General features: G+C 38.5%; 1 protein-coding gene across 4 annotated transcripts in view; it reads left to right on the top strand.

Moving 5' to 3' along the window:
- The first annotated feature begins 317 nt into the window (after positions 1 to 317).
- TTLL7 (tubulin tyrosine ligase like 7) overlaps positions 318 to 15200 on the top strand; it is a 77155-nt gene continuing 62272 nt past the window's right edge. For 3 of the 4 annotated variants that reach the window (XR_009959140.1, XM_062581784.1, XM_062581786.1), the window contains exons 1-2: positions 318 to 367; positions 975 to 1071. The gene's annotated coding sequence lies outside the window, so the exon portion shown is untranslated. Of the gene's footprint in view, positions 368 to 974; positions 1072 to 14159; positions 14206 to 15200 lie in introns of those variants that run through there. The other variant, XM_062581785.1, reaches the window with a different exon arrangement.

Raw genomic sequence — 15200 nt, 5'->3', positions numbered from 1 at the left:
CTCGGCGCCGCCGGCCCCGCTCCGCGGGCATCGTCCGCCTTTCCGCAGGCGGCCTCCGCGCACACACATGCGGGCGGGTGGGGTAGGGGGGCTCGCGGCCCCCTCGCCCCGCCCGCGGGTGCCCGGCGGCCCCCCCCCTCTCGGGGAGTGGTTCCTTCCCGCTTCCTAGCCGCCCCCGGCCCGCCCCCGCCCCCGCCCCCGCCGGTAGTGCCCGGCGCGGCAGGCGGCGGAGCGGGTGCTGCCGCCCGGCGGGGCTGCGCCGCGCTGCCCGAGACGGCCCCGCCCCGCCCCGCCTCGCCCCGCCTCGCCCCGCCTCGCCCGGCGCGGCCCGCACCAGCCCTGCGGCGCCCGGGGGCCTCCCAGCAAGGTAACGGCGGGGGAGCCGCGGGGCGCTCGCTCTCCCCGCCCGCGCTTCGCCCCGCTCCAGGCGCGGCGGCCGTTAAACCGCCGCCCCTCGGCCCGCCACTGCCCGAGCCCGGCGGCGGCGGCGGCCGCTCTCCCCGGCGCGGCGGGCGCCGTCCCGCCGGCGAAGCGCTGCCCGTGGTGATTCAGCATCGCCGCCCGCGGAGAGGGCCGGAAGGAGCGGCGATCCCGGCGGCGACGGGCCCCGGGGGGCGGCAGGGCGCGCGGCGGGGCGCGGGGCCTGGCTGGGGCCGCCGGAGCGGCGGCTCGCGGGGACGCTGCGGTGGGAGCGCGGGGACGCGCCCGCTTGGCCCGGCTCTGCGCGGCTCGGGCGGGCGCCGGGCGGTGCTGGCGGCGCGGAGCCCCCGGCGGGGCGCGCGGGGCTGGCCGCAGCCGCGGGCGGGGGGCGGCGCGGCGGGAAGCTCCCTCGGTGCAGCCGGGAGTGCTCGGTGGAGCACGGAGGGGCTCTTCGAGTGCGCGTTGTGGTTTGAAGGATTAGGAACAAGTAGACACTAACGGAAATGCGGCAGGCTTGCGTAAAAACTTAGGTGCGTGTTTTTTCTTTTCCTCAGAATTTCGAATATTATTCCCCCTCTCCGAAGTTAGCATAGAAAGCCCGTTGTTTGTCCCCATCATACCGATTGTATGGGCAGGTCCCTTCAAAGACAGGTAAGGTTAAATCTGGATCCTTGTTGGCAATGGTATCCAGCTGGGGGCTAAGATCTAGAACAAGTTCAATCCCTGGAGATCTAAAAGAAGCATCTTTGCTTACTGCTCATAGTTCCAAGCCTATAATCCACAGGACTTTTTTTTTCTTACTATTGAAACAGCACATTATATTAAGCAAACGGCAAAAGCATTTGATGCTAGAATTTGAATATGCTGCTGAACTCTGTGAAACTGCTGTGAAGTCTCAATTTTGATTTAATTCCTCCCTTTCTTACTCTTTTAAATGTTCGCATTTTGAGTACCAAAATTAGATTGCTTATCAACACCTTCCTCCTCCCCCCTCAACCCCCCTCCCCACAGCCTGATACTGTGTTCTGTGCCCAAATCTTTGTTGATTTTATGTACCTAGACATTAATACCTATCTGGAAAAAACAGCACTTTTACTGATTGTTTTCACAACTTAAAGATTGGAAGCATTTTTCCATATGGAATCTTCTGTCCCCAAATTCTACAGTGTTTTTCAAAAATATACAATGTGGCTGTGCATCAATAGAAGCTTGTGCTTCTGGTTTAACTATTAGGATGTAGGTTTTCATAGAAATCCAATATACCACCATGTCACTCTGAACAAAAAATGACAGAAGCAGTTAAACCTCCATGCCATGGGATTTCCGATATAGTCAATAAATATACTGAACTACTTCATACGAAATTTTTTTCTAAAGAAATGTATTTTTGCCTGTAATTATTAGTGATATCCATGTTATAAAAGCAAATCTGGAGCAATAGTTCATTTTTTAAGAAGAAAACCCTCTGTTATAGTTTGTATCTATATCACATCCAAAGAGACCAACCCACCAGTATGGGACTGTTAGAAGAGGCCAGGAAATCAGACCTGTGAACAGTTGCATGGCAATTATTCTAGTGGTCTGTGAATAGTTTTAATAATGTTAGGCTGAAGTTTGCAGTCAGCTAATGGTTTGTTCCTCCTCTCTTGCAAAGCTGCTAGTGTTAAGTTGGCAGTGCAGATTAAGCTGTGGACAAGTCTGAAGTAGTGGGAGATGAATTAGGCAACAAGCAATTAACCAATAAACTGCCTTGTAATCTGTTATGTTGTTAGGATTTTTTCTAAGATTTTTATAGTAGTCTTTGCAATGAAAGATATATAAATATATTTTAAAGATGAAGTGTGGTTGACTAATGCTGACTGCTGAATGTGTTTGCTCTACATTGTCAGTGTCATCTAATACTGAAACATGATTTCTTGATTTCAATCTCAGTCCATGAATATTTAATATATATTAACAAATGTCTGTAGGATGCATTTGGCAGGTGAGTCATCTCTTCCACTTCCACACTTTCTAACGTTTTGGTTTTTTTATTTAATTATTGATTGATTTATTTATTTTAATTTATACTTTCTAAACAATAGAGTCATGAAATTGTATAAATAGGCTTTGTATCCATGAAGGAAAAAATGAGCGCTTGTCAGTATTTTACTTTTTAGATGAGGTATTTCCATCATCAGAGTTGACACAATGAGTCTGTAATGGCCTCGGGAGGAAGAGAACTTGAAAGGTATCTAGAGTCTGTATGAAGATGGTGGGAGTTCATATCATGTAGAAAAATACATACAAGCTGTCAAAGTAAAGGAAACTCATTCCAAGTACCATAGCTAAAGTATCACAAGATATTGGCTGGTTTTTGGTCTTTCACTGCCAACTTTAGAATAGAGCCTCATGTTGCCTTTTGTTTTTTACACATTAGGAAGTTAGTTGGGACTGTTGAACTTCAAGCAGTGAGATTCAAAGGAGCGCTATTAAGCACAAGGAAGCTCTTCAAACTCTGTTAATGCCTTGCCCAGGATGGAACTTCCCAAATATTCCTCTGCAGACATTAGGAGACTCTTTAAAAGTTTACTGGAGCCCATAACGCTTTTCTACATTAATATTTAAAATGTTAATACATTTTAAATTTAGAACTGAATACATTCCCCTTGACTGCACTGGTGGGTAAAAGAATGACGTGTAGTTGAGAACTAGTATGGGAGGGGGAAAAAAAAACCTGTGATATATTGAAATGGTCAGCCTGCTGAATCTATTGGACATTTTGAGCAAGTTGTCTTGTTCCAGAGCAGCATTCCTCTTAGATGTGGAAACATTTGCAGACCAGGAGGCTTCATACTGCCTAGTTCTATTGGACACCGTTCTTTGTGGTGGTGGATGTAGGAACCCACAGGTTTTGCAGGGGTTTTGAGGTCTTAGCCTTTTGCTTGTTCCACATTTTCCTTGCAATACAGAGCAAATCACAGAAACTGTGCTCAGCTTGATACATGAGCTTGTTGCCGTTGCTCTCTGTCTTAGATGTTTATACACCTATACAAAATAGTTTTAGAATGATAGCAGACTAACTTATACTCATTTAGACAAGTTCTAACATTTATGAAATGTTTTTCCTTTTGCTTTTAATTCATTGTAGAATATTTTTTGGTTTTATGTTTTAAAGGATTAGCTAAAGCAGACGTAATGGTTCTTGTCTTTAGTATCAGTTTTAAATGAAATATAGGATGTCCAAAATACTGAAGTTACATTACCATTAATTGATTAAAAAAAAAAAAAAAGGAGGGAGGTGGGGGGGAAAACTGCCTGAAAGAATGGAAGCATTTTACTTTGCAGTTCAAAAGGCACTTCTGGTCAGCTGAAGGAGATACTGACTGTCACTTTTGAGAAGAAAGAAAAGTTAAATCCATCTTTTATATCAATAAATGTCACAGAAAGAATTGAGAGGAGAGGTGTGCTCCACAGTTAGATGCAGCTATGTGTTGACAAGTTTATTTTCATCCTCTCTTAGTAGCAAAATGCTAAATATATTCTTCTTTGGTTACATTAAAGCGTGTTTCCTTCCAGCTTTGTCCTTGGGTTGACATGTGTTTGTTTTATTTTTAGCCCTTGAAAACCAGCACAGTAATATTCCTATAGGGTGCAGAGAAAGCATTGGAGTATAGCATAAGAAAATGAAATCAGATGCTTAATATTCAATTTGTGCAGATGAAGAGACAAAGATCTGGATACTGATTGTAAACAAAAAAGAGGTGGATTGATGGGGCAGAGGGTTATGAGACTTGATGGGGAAATTTCTGCTATATACTTGCTCACAATGGACTTTTCTTGAAAAATATGCAGTAGAGCTATCTTTTGGCATTTTCCTTAATTTTGTGGGTGATTGTAATGTATTTAATACTCACTGAATGTGAATTTTCTGTGAATTTGTTACATTAAGGAAAGCTAAAAACAATACATCTTGTGTGTGTGTTGTGGGGAGGCAGTTCTAAAACACGATAAGAATTATTAGTGGAAGAGACCTGAAAAGTGTGTAATTTTTCCACCCAGGAAAAAAAATTCCAGACCTTTTTATAACACTTTATTTCCTACTTTTTTTTTTTTCTTTGGGATATAATACTATTTTAACTTTCTGTCTTCATATAAATCTGAAGTCTTTGACTATAAAAATACTGGGAAGCTTTAACAATTAGGCATTAATTTGAATAATATTTTTCTCCTTGTACAGTGAAAAAGAGTGATGTAAGAATGTCACTTATTTTGGTTCATATTGTACTATTTTAAAACTGGAAGCACACACTGAAAAGAATGTTTCTGCTGTATAAGATATGTTCAGTAAGTAAAGCAAAGTGTTATTGCATGAAGAGAGAGAAATCCATACAATTTTGTATTGTTGCAAGGTCTTTGCTAGAATCATGATTCTTGTGGATGCTGCTTTAGGGCAATATCCTGCAAATGAAGAAATAGAAGAAAAATTAGAGACTGCAGAGAGAGATGTAGAGAAGTACAGTGTAGGAGTACTGGTCTCCAGCTCAGTCATAGCCATGTCTGTGGATCCCTTGATCTGGACCCTGATCCACAGACTGACTTCCCAGCTTGACCTCAGTCCTGTCTTGTCTCTGTGGACCTGCCTGGTGGTCACTGGGCTGTGTGTGACCCTGGTTACTGTTGCTGGACCTGATCCTGACATGTGAATTGCCTTCTTGGTTTGACCTTGGACCTAATTCATCACTACCAACTTGCCTAACAATTTGGACTCTTGGTTAAGCTAGGCTACCATCCCTGGGTTGGCCATGCTGGCCTTGCTTGGGTACCATGAGCTGTCCTTGTTGTCGCGCTAGGCTCCCGGCTCCTCCTCATTAAGGGAATAGTTCCTCCCTGAAATGAGCAAGAGACGTTTTTAAAGACAGAGAGAGGAAAAGTAAGGAATCTTAGTGTACAAGATCCCTGGAGACTGGGTTCCCTGCCAACTTCCAGTAAGAGCTTGTAAAGTCTGAGGTCATTGGGAGCATTCCCAAGGACAAAAGACTGCTCAAAAGACAGAACTGGAAAGCTGAGTAGCAGTGATCTTACCAAATGGAGAATATTCATCAGAGATGTGTGGAAAGGGAGATGGAGGTTGGTTCATATTAGCACCACGCAAATCTGTGAAGAGCAAAAGCAGTAAGCAAAGACAAGGCTTGAACAAAGCCCTAAACTACACTGAAAACTTTAAAGTAATTTACGTAGCTGCAGTTAGCTTCACAATTAGTGGGCTGCAAAAAGAGTTTATATCTTATGGAACACAGAAGATGATGATGTGTGTGACTGTTACTAAAAATACATTGTATTTGTACAAAGCATCAAGCTTTGAACAGAATGTAGAGCACTTTACCCAAGAAGGAGTTCTGCACTAAAGTACTTGACTAAACCACTGAGGAAAAATTGAAAGTTATATTCATTTTTTTGGGGAATATGAGTTGATCTAGTCAACTGGAAAGAACTGGAAACACATTAATTACTACCAATCAAAATATGATTAAAAGGATTTGTAGATTCATCAACATTAGATAAGCACTTTGGCCCTCAGTGGAGGGGAAAGGAAAAAAAAATAGACTGATCCAGGAAGAGAAGGCCAGTTGTATCTGATGTCAAGTAAAGTCATTTGTAAAGTATCTTTTTCTTTCCAGCATTTACTCTGTCTAGATTTTGCTGTCAATTCCATGCCCCCACAGGAAACAGTATCACTGTTGGTTGCATTTAAACGATGGGAAATTATAGGAGGAAACTCAAGTCCTTGAGTTTACCACTTTGTCGTTTTGGAAGTTCTATCTGTCCAGTTATGGCCCCTCTAGATGCCTTAATTGTTGTTTATTTCAAATAGAGCAAGATTTTCATGATGAACAACTTGGATGGTATTCATCTCATCAATACTTATACGTCTACAGTCCAGATACCTACAACTGTCTACACTGACAGTATAGAGGCTGATGGTGAAGGCAGCTCAGATATAATCTGCTGCACTGTAGGAATCTTCATTTATTCAGATGATTCTACCATTATGTCTTTATATTTGAGGAATAAATGCACTTGCAATGTCATCTGTCCAGAAAGGATTATTTCAGGAAATGAGGTAACATTTCTCTTTCCATTGCTTTACTGAAGTTCGTTTCATGTTTGGGTTAAAAATTGCACTCCATGGTTTCATTTTTTGCCTCATTGATTGCCTCAATCAAGCCAACCAGGTTTGATTTCAAAAAAATAATCCCATCTGTCCAAAGCCGGAAGAGAATCATAATCCAGTTTTTCGTATCAGTGCATGAACTCTATCTTCCGTATTCATTTTATGTACCTTAGTTCTCTGCTACAATTTTACGTTATTGTGGTCTTGACCTCTTAATTCTACATTTGAAGAAATTGTTGTTCTGGTTATAATACCTCATCTCTTTGGTGTAACTCCTTCGCAATCACTGGGTCATTTTCTCTTTTTAGATTTCATTTCACTTTAGCTTATTATTATGACTAAATCCCACTGACTTTCTTCCCACTGTTCTTGCCATACTCTAAGTAAAGTGGGAAAATGTTGTTGTTTTTTTATTGCATATATCATGTATTTCCATTTTCACTCAAAATACAAAAATAAAATATTTAGAAAGGGTAAGAAAGAGATGTAAAAAATGCTAAGGATAGAAAAATTTGTTTTCAGAGGTGACTCTCCAGGTAGTTTCAGCAGTACAACGCTTACAGGTAAGTGATTTCATTCAGCTAGTTCTACAACAGAGTTATTTTAAACCCTTTTTCATATCAGTGAATGGTCCTGGTATGAATGTTTATTTTGCAGTGTGTAAACTTGTCAGTCAAATCCATGATAGATAAATATTTTGCACTCTTATCAGTAGTTTTTATGAGGAAATTGATAGATCATAGTGCTGCATGCATCTACCAAAGCTTTATTTTTTGCTGTTGCTCTCTATTGTAGCCTGTTAACTGAAATACATTAACTTTAATTTGACTTAATTTGTGTATACCACATACATTTTGGAGTGAGTTCTTTTTCCAGTGTTCTTGCTCCCTTTTTCTCAGTTTTTATGCTCTTTCTCATGTGTTGTTGAGTTCATAGTTTATCTTTCTGTTTGATAAAGAAACTGGATTCAGGAACATCTGTATGAATGTGGTCAAACTTGATGGACTAGCTGGTCAAAGGATGCGTCTGCACAGCAGCATAAGACATTTCATTGTTCTGAGTAGCTGTATATTGCCTGCACAGTAATCCCTGTTTCTGAATGAGGAGTGAATCCTATTTGAACTATGGAACATGAGGCACTGTCGGTAGACCTAAAAGCAATGCTTGATACTTATAGTCTTTGTCAAAAGGGGAGAGAGATTCAGATGCAACTCTGTTTTTAGCTGTAATTGCTACTGTGCCAAAGATTTGATTTAAATGGAGTATAGTTTTGACCTGGATGAAACATGGATTGGCTTTATTAGTGCATGTTTTAATTATATTCCTGAATTGTGCCATCTCCAGGGCTATTCTGGAACTTACACTCTATTATTTAAAGTACTCAAAAGTCAATAGATATGTCTACATTTACTTCAGTGGGCTGTGGAGGAGATCCTATGATCTCGTTTACACTGCAAACTTGAGACCATTTCTGTACTTTGTGTATGTATCTATTCCTTCCAAAAGAGGAACTGTGGAAATTTTCCAGAGGTTTTCCAAAAGTTCTTGTTTTTATGCTCCTTTGATTGCCAGAAGAAAAATTGGGAAGGAGTTTCATATTTGTGAAATAGTAGTCAAGTCCTGGGCCAATAGCCAACTGTGAATCTCAGTTTCTTCTCCATTTGTTTTGTCTGGATTTTCACAGGTCCTCTCCTTCCCTCTCATATGTATTAATACTTTGTATTAAGCACTTACTGAAAGATTTATTCTTCTGGTTAATAGGTGTGTTGAACTGTTCCATACATTTGTATTTAGAAGAGCATTTGTCTGGGTTTGGAGCATTTATAGCTAAACGTTCTTTTTTCCTATCTCTCATCATCAAGTAAATGAATAAAGGATTTGCTCACTGGCAACCAAAATTATTCTGTAAAATGAAAGGTGTGATATGTTTGAGAGTGAGAAACACAAAAGGATATACACTGTAATTTTTAGTCTCAAATAATATGATGAATACAGAAGTGTGTGGACTATTTCTCAGCAATGTTTTATTTTATGAGAGTTTATTATAACATAATAAATGAATGTAATTCTCTTTAATATTAAAAAGTGAGTAACTTTTCAGCCAGTATTTATTTGCTTGGGTAAGTTCATGCCCTTCAGTTTTGTTAAGAATGTCCCTTAAAAGATTACCTGAAGAATGTATCTTGCATCATACATCTTAAAATAAAGAGAAATCAAATTTCTCTTTATTTCTCAATAAAGAGGAATAAATACCCCTTCTGACTGAGGATTTGTATTTCAGTGCACTTCTGAAGTCTGGTTCTAGATGAACCCACAAAGACTTTTTAAACAGGGAAAACAAACACTCCAGAGCCAATTGCTTTTAAGTCTTTCTTTTGGGGAGCTGATCATGGGATGGATGAGGACAGCACTGGCTCTGATATTTTTCCAAACATGGAACTGTGCTACGGCTGTGATTAAAGACTTGAAGGGAAATAGGCATGCTTAGGTCAGTTATCGCCTCAGATTTTTTTCCATTATTTTAAACTACAGTAAAACCTCCAATGTCATTGTCAGTATATTCTGTAGCTCAGAGACAGCGTATGATTAGTCACTAAATAGAACTGTTCAGTACTACAGGGTTGCAGCAGTAATGCTGTTGTGATTCAGGAGGTATGTTACTCTGATCTTCTGAGTATCATCTGGGAATACTTTTTGGTAGAATATTCACATGCTGCTTTGTTCTTAGCAAAAAGTAAAACTAGTGTTTGCAGAGTCTAATGTACTTCCTTTTTCTTTCTTGCTTTAGATATTCCACTATTTAGTTTATGGTCAATATTTAAGGCACAGTGTATTTCTAGGCTTTTTGACTGGCAGGAAATACATGCTGTATTTCTCTGTATGGGTGACACATGCACAAAATATTCCTATAACAGGATACTGGAATCACATCTCATTACTCTTTCATTAGATCCCCTACAATGGATAAAAATAGCATGACGCAGGGGAATTGGAAGTAATTCAGCCTTTAAAAGGAGTTTTTATGAATTGGGTCAATTCCATCTAGAGAGGCTTCTCTGGAATTGCATTCTTCTGAAATTGCTGATTTTTCTACTGTTTTTATTTGCAGAACTATTTTCAAAATTAGTGGTCCCATTAAGTCAGAAATATTAAACTTTGGGGAGAAAAACTTGCTTTTGCTCGGATGTCATGTTTCTGGGCAGCTTTATCAGGTAAACTATGGAGAGTGGTTGCAGTGGCCTTAGTGATAGAGTAGGCCAACTGAAAGATTTTTTTAGCTATCATTTATTCTTTACAGAGTAGAATTATTTGGCGTAGTAATCAAAATACTGGAGGCCAGTAAGCAACCCTATAAAAATGTGCAGATATTGCCAGTGGGGCTGAGCAGATCATTATAATAAAAGAAAGTGTCAGTATAATACGATAAAACAATTTAGTGATGACGACAGAGCACCTTTTCTTTGTACTTCTGCTGCCAAGAGAACTTTGGATGTTTCTCATGAGCACACCTGGTAGCTTATCCACGTTCTGAGTTTTGCTTAGCATTTTCAAATCAGGTGCTGAAACTGGAGGCTAATGTCAGTCAGTATAGATTTCAGGCTGCTGTACCATCCTTTCTGCTAAACTAGAACACGTTCTACTGTGGCAGCATGTGAATTTGGATGATGTAATTCCCTGCTAGAGTCTTTGTGAGCAGTGTTTGATGGTTGCGAGCGGTTTTTGATGGTTGCAGTCTGTATTCAGTAATGCTGAAGTAGATCTGTCAAGTGTAGGCCAGGAAAATACCAGATGTAAGGGGAGAGATAATGTAGTTGGGGTGTGATTCTTACAACATGTGAATGTCTGTAGAACTGGCATTAACCATATTTGTGTTGCTTGGAACTTGAGGCCATTCTCACATGGAGCTAATGCCATCAAGTTAAAGCAAGAAGGGAGAGTTACATGCTTGAAGGGGAGCCTTCTAATGACATTCTTTATTCACGATCATTAGTACATCTCCCCACAGGGGCAATTTATAATATAAGGAGTCATTGCAATTGTAGCAGTATCATTAAAGGGTTTAGTGTTTTTTTTTTTCCTATTACACTATGTAAAGACAAATATTCTGATTCATATAAAATGTTAAGATATCTTACCTTGTAGATGCTTATGTAATGCTGTTGCTAGAGAAATTAATCTATTGAGAAGGATAGAAACAGTAAGAAATAGTTAATTTCAGTGATGATTAGTGTGTGTTGGACATAATCAAAAGCACCTAGTAATACAGATTGGTCTATTTTGGCATGCTATAGTGAAGAGCAGGTGTGGTGCACTGCAAAAATAAAAGCCAAACAGATGTTTGCACAAGTGCCATGGCTCTGTTCCTCTTCTAACTCTCTCTTTACCCTTTCCCCCATCAAAAACACATTTTCAATGCCAGATGTTAATGTTACTTTACTCAAGTATTACAATTATTTTTGCACATTATTATTACAGAGTTCTGTTTCTTTCATTAGCCACAAAGAGCATTAGCCCTTAATGGCTGGCAGTCCAATAGTTGACAGTTTCTCATACTTATGGTCCCTAATGTCCTTTAAAGGGAACATTTCATGTAGAGTGGTAGGGTAGGTGTCAGTCAGCTGTCCTTTGCAGACCAGATGTGGCCAATGTGCTCTAGTCTAGGATATGAATTGCTGAAAATGCTTATAGCACTCTGATACTATTCTAAACAGAGGTAGAAGAGTTGGTGATATTACAAAGTAGGTAGTTACAATAGAGATGTTATTTCATTCAGCAGTGTTCAGTGGACCTTATTGTGACCATGGGCTAAGGAACATTGTTTTAGATTTAGTAAAATGCTCTATTTCAAAGTTAGGAAAATCCTAACCTGCTAGCAGTTTTTTAGTGTTACCAACACTTACTGAAGTGGTGAGCAGTAGTACGACAACTATGCATTGTCCATGCTTTGTGCTGACAGAGTTCAAGAAAGTGATTATGAAAGGTGTTATTTTTTAGTAGCAAATGATGCAGAGCTATATTTTCTAAAATTCAGATTTTACAGTGTAAAAACATGGTTGCTCTTTGGTATATTTGAGCTATTTTGCCAATGTTTTTCCTTGCCATTATGAATGCTAAGTGAAGTTGGTTTTTATCAAAAATTCCTTGCATTTTCCTTATAAATTATTGATTTGTTATCATCATACACTAACTGATAAGGCAAGTGAAAGTGTGTTTCCTGTATCTTACTGAACAAGAAATAGGTACAAACATTGACATTTTTATTGCAGTTCTAGTTCTAGCTTGATTTTTTTAATTGACCTTTTCCTTTCAATATTCAGAATATAAATATGTAGCTCTATACTAATTTTGCTAACAGCCTGAAATATGTTATCACTTTCCTCAAGGCTTTTGGAAGGGTGAGAACAAACTAACAGTCACATTGTGTACTCTGCTATGAAACACACTTTGGAGGTCTTGGTGGTCCTTTTTTTTTTAAAAAAAGTTCCTCAACTTTGAAAGCTTTGAAATTAATTTAAATTTGGATAAGAGTTGGAAGATCCCTTTTGGAAAATGAACAGGAGAGCAAAAAGAAGCAACGTTCCTCCACTGCAGCACTGAAAAGATGAAACAAAATGCTTTTATGCCCAATTGTGATCTTTAAATTGTGAGTAAGGAACAAGTATTTTGTGTGAAACTCTACCTTGTGAGATTTCAGCCATGTCAGAGTTTCTAATAAATTTCCCATATTTCCGATCAAGGATCTATACTTAGAGTCACAAAATATGAAATATTAAACAAGTTTAGAAACCTAATGCAGAACTATTAGGTGCAAAGTTGGGCAATACCAAAGGCAAGTCTTTCATGAAACTCACACTGTACATATCTGGGTGTTCTGCATAGACATGTATAACTGATGTAATAACCAAATGTAGTGACATGGGTAACTGAATGATGTAACTGGCAGTAGAAAGTAACCTTCTCTCTAAAGATAATGCATCTTTATTTTTCTAGCAAAAGATAATTTTGTAACTGTGACACAAACTCTGTTTTATATAATGTTTTGAAAGTAGGCTGGAAGGGTCTAGCCTACCCTCGACTATCCAGTATAACTTATGCTTTCAGTATTACGAAATAGGTGCTGTGCTGTTGTATTTGTTATACCAGCTATGCTGCAAAAAAGCTAAGACTGATTTTAGAGCCCTTGATGAATCTGATCTCAAAAGTGAAATGGCAGTTGTAAGGTTATGCTCCTGTTCATGTAACAGTGACGCGTGGATTCAGAGGTAGAGTGCTGTCACCATAGTTATAATGCTTAGTAGTTTAAACAAATTTTGTAAAACTTTAAAAGTGCTGACCACTTTGATAAAATATTTGAGAGGGATCAGATTGAGAGAATTGTCTTACAGTACTGCATGTGATTCAAAAAAATTTAAGTTGTCATGCCGTTTTTATTCTTGTATAGCTTATAGCTGTCTATTTAGCAACTCAAACATCTGAAAACTGTACGTTAACTTTATCTGAAAGAGCTGCTGAATAAACATCTCATTTCATTTATTGAAAACAAATGCTGCTGAAGTTAATAGATTTCCTTCAACTTCAAAATGTTTTGAACCAAGCTCTAATGTTTATTCATTTAAAGCTATTTGACAGATAGCCTTTTAAAAACAAATTTATCATTTTGATGACACATTGAGCCTTAAAATGAGAATTGCTTTTTGCATGCAGAATTCTATGTAGGAATGAGAATTTGCCATTGAGTTGTTCTTTTAGCATGTTAAAACCAAACTGCTAAGCTATGCTAGGATGTAGTAGGAACCTTTAAGTTCAGCATACGTTTTGTCGAGACACTTACTAAAATCATGAAAGGATATGATGCTTTTAATTCTGTAGTTCAGTACCTGCAAATTGTTGCCTTGCTATTTGATGATAGTAGTAAAGATTTTTCTCTATTATCATTTGTTAATGTCATAATCTCATTTTGAATCTGCATTTTATAGTTCAATTCCAGATCAAGAGTAGATTATAGTTTTGTGTAATTGAGCAAGATCTCACGTGGCATGTTTAAAAATAAGTTAGATTTTTTTCTTATTTGGGGGAATTTTTCTTTATCTCAAGAATTAAATATGCAAAGAACAGACTTTGTATGTATTTCAGATGTATCACTATTATTTATTACTTTGAGAAGTTCTGATTAGTGCTTACTTGTTGGTTGAAAATATGGTATCTTTGTAATAAATAGCAAACCACTAGAGTGGATCCTGGACCTTGTCCCCTGAGATCTAAAGGAAGCGCAAAATTTATTATTTAGGTCAGACTGTAAAAAAGATGTTTTGCTGGGTCTGTGCTCTGAAGACTATTTTCACTTTGTTGCTTTTTGTTATTTCTGTGAAATTTTCCAACTAATTGTAGGCTGGGGGTGCAACACTGTGCTGTTGCCCTTCATCGTTATGGTCATGTGCCAAGTTATATAACTATATCTAAAGTCTGTCTCCATTTCAGAGTGAAAGCTTCTTATGTCAGGAGCTGTGTGGATTCCTTCCTAGCTACTGAGCGTTTACAGACACTTTGGCAGACTGAGTAAATTACACTAATGGACTTGGATGAAAGCAGTCTGCTAGCTTGAATATCTATACTAAAATATTCCACTGTTGGTGAGTGATTACTTGTCTGTATGCAAAGAATCCTGGTAATTCAAATACAACTGACAATCCAATTTCACTGTAGATATGGAAACAGTCTAAAATAGGAAGAAATTTAAAAGCTAATAGTCTTTCAGAGGTATTGTCATATGTGCCACGACTCTGAAGTCGTTTTCAATATATGTATAGCCTGTGTAGTTTTTCAAACTGTACTGTATTGTCAAATGATATCTAAAAAGAAAGGGTTCACATTAAAAACATGACCTTGATTGATAGAGTATTATCTCTGCTTTAGACCTTGGAGTGTTTTGGTAAAGGATAATTTTATCATTATTAATTTTCTAAATCTATTTTAAGTATACATATGTGAACTAGTCTCTTTTTGTTAGAGTGCATAGTTGTAGTTCTGTAGTTAATGGTTTGATTCATCTTTTGTTGAAGAATCTCATTGGCCTGATTCTTTGGAATATATTCACAAGTTGCATTGTTTTATTTTAAGTTTTAATTTGACTACCCTCTCTATTTTGATGCTTTTACTGGGATGCTTACCCTTGTAGCAGGGGAAGGGCTTGATGGCACGTATGTTTCTATTTAGAGATAAAAATAATAATTTCAGCTCCACACTGCATAAGGACCTAATAGTGAAGGAACATGAAAGGCAGAAGTCAGTTGCAAGCAATATAGAATAAAGTAAGAAAGAAATGGAAGGGTGATTTGTGTAAAAATATTTTCATATAATTTAGACCAGAGAATTTTTTTCAAGTGGTTTTAGAACTTCATGATGCACTTTATTTTTGTGATAGTAAAAAATACCATTTTTTGCTATAATGTTACAATTTTTTATCATAGTTTTGTATATAGGATGTGTTTAGAAATTGGTGTCTTAGCATAGAAGCTTCTTTTTCTATGAACATGACCACTTTTTTTTACTTTAGAAGACCATAGAATAATATATTAGTGACAGCAAAATGGGGAGAGCAAAAATGTAAATTCTACGAATTCCAGTA

The sequence above is a fragment of the Rhea pennata genome, chromosome 8 (assembly GCF_028389875.1).
Source record: "Rhea pennata isolate bPtePen1 chromosome 8, bPtePen1.pri, whole genome shotgun sequence".
Classification (NCBI taxonomy): Eukaryota; Metazoa; Chordata; class Aves; order Rheiformes; family Rheidae; genus Rhea; species Rhea pennata.
This window is presented reverse-complemented; position numbering and strand designations above follow the sequence as displayed.